Source organism: Taudactylus pleione, unplaced genomic scaffold (assembly GCF_031769625.1).
Source record: "Taudactylus pleione unplaced genomic scaffold, aTauple2 ptg000265l, whole genome shotgun sequence".
NCBI classification, from domain to species: Eukaryota; Metazoa; Chordata; class Amphibia; order Anura; family Myobatrachidae; genus Taudactylus; species Taudactylus pleione.
In genome coordinates, this window is record NW_028284667.1 from 2,409,732 (window position 1) to 2,414,372 (window position 4,641).

General features: G+C 48.4%; 1 pseudogene; it reads right to left on the minus strand.

Annotated features, from left to right (window-relative positions):
• Positions 1-1,978: 1,978 nt before the first annotated feature.
• On the minus strand, positions 1,979-3,656 carry LOC148513963 (uncharacterized; annotated as a pseudogene).
• Positions 3,657-4,641: the final 985 nt, after the last annotated feature.

A 4,641-nucleotide genomic window follows, 5' to 3' on the forward strand; every position in this document is an offset into this window, starting at 1 on the left:
CCGTTTGTGGGTGTTGACGGGGGTGGTGTTCTGAAAACGCAGGCGTTCCTCACCGTTTTCAGGGCGTTTTAGGGGCGTACATAAATTTCCTGCTACGACCGACATAGAAGGCTTGGAAGTAGTAATACGTCACTCATGCGAGCAGGTTAGAGGCCTGGCTGATCGTACAGCTTGAGGTTGGGTTTGTGCTCACGCAAGCACCAGAGTACAATCGATACTATCGAATGTGACTGATGTTATGTTTGATGTTTCTATTTTGTGCCTCACAATGCAAGCAGCTAATAATCGTTTGTTGTTGCTAATAACACTGCAAATTGGCTTGTAATTGATTCAGTTGCGTTTAAATTAGAGAATAATAAGAATAAATATATTTCATGGGGATGGCTTATTATATGCTTTGTTAATTTTTTATGTAATTTGCACACAACACAAGCGGCCGCAACCAGCAGAAGAAAATTAACATACAGCGACTGACCACGACTGACTCGATCGCTAGCTGCTATCACTCGTTAGCTAGAGGAGGTGCTTTGTTCATGTATGGGCGTCACTTTGGTTGTGATCGCCCGGCCGTGCGATTGGTTTTTTTTCTGATTCTCGATCGGTAGGCGTACGACCGAGCGGCCGCTTACGACCGACTCTGAATGAGGTCCTCTGTGCGAACACCATTGGGATGTATGTGTGGTGCAACTCAGATGCATGCACAGGTAAACAAAATTGCACATGAAAAAAAACTCATTGGCCCCCACAGGAAAAAAAACACTCACACATTGGCCCCCACAGAAAAAAATAAACACATTGGCCCCCACAGAGACAGATGTGGGGGTCGGGCAGAGACAGATGGTGATGGGGCTACAGTAGTAGAGATACATGTGGGGGAGATGGGCAAAGACAGATAGGGAGGCGGGCAGAGACAGATGGGGGTGGTGGTCAGAGACAGGTGGAGAGGGGATGGGCACATATGTAGGGAGGGTGCAGGCACAGTCAGACAATGGGGAGACAAACAGCATACTCTAAACCTAATTCTTTCACTTCTTATTGAATTAATACTCTGATCAAAAGTAAAAAAAACCAGCAGATCTCTTGCAAAGTGCTTCTGTATAGGCATCAGTTTCCAGGTGGAGATTGCGGGGGTTGCAGACGCAGAGGGGGCTGAAATGTTCTGTACTCACCTTGCTGCTTTTTCTTTCAGGTCTCTGCTGTGCTGGCTATAACACTAACAGCTCCCGCTGGTGAGGAGAGAAGGGAAGTAGAGGTGGGGGTTGGGGATCCACTGCCAGGCAAGAAGTAGCACAGACTGTGAACAACTGATCCAGAGGGGAGAGGGGGGGGTGCAAGGGCACATACTCCTCGTAGCCTCAATTATCAGATCCTCCTGCTCGCACACAGTGGGTGGTTCACGCAACATGTACAGTTGGGCCCAGAACAAATTGCATTTACCCACACCCTGAGTTCAGCAAGAATGGCTGTTGAGAATGCATTTGGCCGCTTAAAAGGACGTTGGCGCTGTCTGATGAAGCGCTGTGATGTGAACCTCATGATTATGCCTGACGTTGTGAGCTTAGGAAGGAGCCATTTCTGCCGGAATGGAGTGTGCAGGAGTCAGATTTTGATCTCCCTGACCGTGAATCTTCGGCCTATGTTGGGGACCATAGCTGTAGTGCAGAACAGATCCGGGCAGCTCTAACAGACAACCTTCCTTCACTAGTTAGCTAAAGAAAGGCAAATGTGTTGTTTAAAAATAAAACTGGTTTATTTTTCGGGTTCAACCAGTGTACCTGTTTATACATTTTAACTTCAACACTTCAACATTTTAACTTTCAAAACATTGAAAATAGCATATTTTTGGTAAAAGCAGTGCCTACTTGATATGTACATTTAATAACAACTGTAAAATCGACATAAATTTGTAAAACATATAACATTTTAGCTTCAGAAGGCATAGGACGTAGGCAAAATATTTTAAAATTAAAATGCACAGTTATGGTGAATTCCTGTAAACAGGATAATCTGAATTTTCCTGCCGTTCAGGAGGTTGACTACGAGCATAGTAATGGGCCTGATTGTACTGGGGATAAGCTTGATTTGGGTAGTGTGGACCCTGCTGTTGGGGTGGGACTGTGGCCTGTGTTTGACTGCGACTAAACATTTGCTCTAGAAACTCCATCTGGAATTGCTGGGATTCCCTTTGGCGTTCATATGATTTCCTACTGTGACGATCCATCACGCCCATGAGCTGGGTAACAAATGAATTTTGCATATCGCGCTCTGCCTGCAGAAACCTGTCTAGACGACCGTCTTCCTGTGCAGCATCCATTTCCTGTAATTTTTTAACCAGGACACTTGTCATAACTCGGGCCGCTTGCTCGGTTTTATTGGGTCTTTTTCTCTTTGGCGGAACCGTATATACTGCGGAAATAATATTAAAAAACAAAAAATGAGTCATCAGTGAATGTACTGTATATAAATTAGCAGTTGCATTAGCAAATGGGTTTGTGGCCTTCCTCCACCTCCACACAAGCTACACTCTGCAAAATGTACTTTTTCATGTGTGTGTGTTATGTGTGTGTGTTTTTATGTGAAGTGTTATGTGTGTTGTATTTTTATTTAATACTTACTGCTTCTGCATAAAGCTGGGATTTGGCTATTTCTAGGCTTCCCACTGGCATCAACCTGTGTCTCAACAACTGCCTGAATGCTTGGTGAAACGCTGTCATCATGGGCTGCAGATAATAGTGGATTGCTGTTGTCTGGGTCATCTGGTAGTAACAGTGGCGAGGATGGGCATGCTTGTTAGTATGATGGGCCTGCTTGTGAGGATGATAGGCCTGCTTGTGAGGATGATAGGCCTGCTTGTGAGGATGATGGGCCTGCTTGTGAGGATGATGGGCCTGCTTGTGAGGATGATGGGCCTGCTTAGGAGACTGATGGGCATGCTTGTGAGGCTGATAGGCCTGCTTGTGAGGCAGATGGGCATGTTTGTGAGGCAGATAGGCCTGCTTGTGAGGCTGATGGGCATGTTTGTGAGGCAGATAGGCCTGCTTGTGAGGCTGATGGGCATGTTTGTGAGGCAGATAGGCATGCTTCTGAGGCTGATGGACCTGCTTCTGAGGCTGATGGACCTGCTTCTGAGGCTGATGGACCTGCTTCTGAGGCTGATGGACCTGCTTCTGAGGCTGATGGACCTGCTTCTGAGGCTGATGGGCCTGCTTCTGAGGCTGATGGACCTGCTTGTGAGGCTGATGGGCCTGCTTGTGAGGCTGATGGGCCTGCTTGGGAGACTGGCACGCTGCTGGTGGTTTCTGAGGCACAGGTCCAGCTGCTTTCCCCTGCTGCTAAGCTGGATGACAGGCTGACAGGTGTACATAATGGTGTGTGTCCGGAAACACGTGCACATATGTCATAGTATTGCCACTCTAAGCATGCAGCTCCACTTCTATTCCTATTGTGGTTATGCACTTTCATAAAAAAAATTCTGAGTGCCTTAAGCCTATATACCACCTGCTGCTGAGTCCTATGGAAGCCATGGGATTCCTGGACCTTTGCTATATTTTGTAGACAACAGTGTCTTTCACTGTGCCTGTCATCTGTCTTCTTATTTCCTTCTCACCCCTTATGGCCAGCAACTCCCTCACCTCTTCATCACTCCAAATGGACATGGCTGTAGTGCTGATTTTTGGAATAAAAGCCTTTAACTGCAGAAATGCTGCCTCTGTTGTTGTTGTTGTTGTCTGCAGTGTGCTGCGTGTGTGCCCAGGGCTCTGGCTGCTGACATCATCAAAGGAAACACAGGAACATCCAATCATCACTGTTTGCTGAGTCCAGGGTTGGATAGCCCTTTTTGGTCCCGTTCACACTGCACATCCACCCGGCTTGTTCCAGAGTTCAACTCTGGTCGCTTGCAGGGTGGAAATGCTGAGTCGCCAGACCCAGCAATTATTCTTTTGGTTCTTTCATAATGCGTTCACAATGCACCTCGACCCAGGAATATATTGGGTTACTTTTGCAATGTGAAAGGGGTATAAGGGGTGTCTGTGTCAGTAAGGCAGTGTGCATGTGCATGGCTATGAGGAAGTGTGTGTGGCTATGGGGGGCAGTGTGTGTTTGTGTGTGGCTATGGGGGCAGTGTGTGTGTGCATGGCTATGAGGAAGTGTGTGTGGCTATGGGGGGCAGTGTGTGTGTGCAGCTCCCCCCGTCAGTGGCTGCAGCGCTGGGCTGCAGTGAGTAGAAAGAGACTGATGTCTCCTTTGCATGCGCCAGATAGGAGAGGGTCTGATCGGGCTTCTGATCGGGAGTCTGATCGGGGGTCTGAGCCCCCCCTCCCCCCTGTGAATCTGACCCTGGCTAAGGGGCAAAATGGTGCTCTCTACTGTCCTGGGTGGGAATTATAATGCTCCTCTGTCTGCCCAGGGCTGCCGACATCTTTGCCGGGCCCAGATTCAGGGAGGAGGCATGGTCATCTCGGGGAGGTGTGGCCAGATCCCCTCCTTAGAAAAGATTTTTAAAAATCTTTGCGCACCGCACAGGAGGGCGCCGGTGCCTGGGGGCGGAATCGCTCCCCCCCTCCGCATATAACGCCGGGAGAGAACTGATTGCTGCTGCAGTCTTTCTCCCTTGCCCAGCACACAGCGCCGCGTGACAGC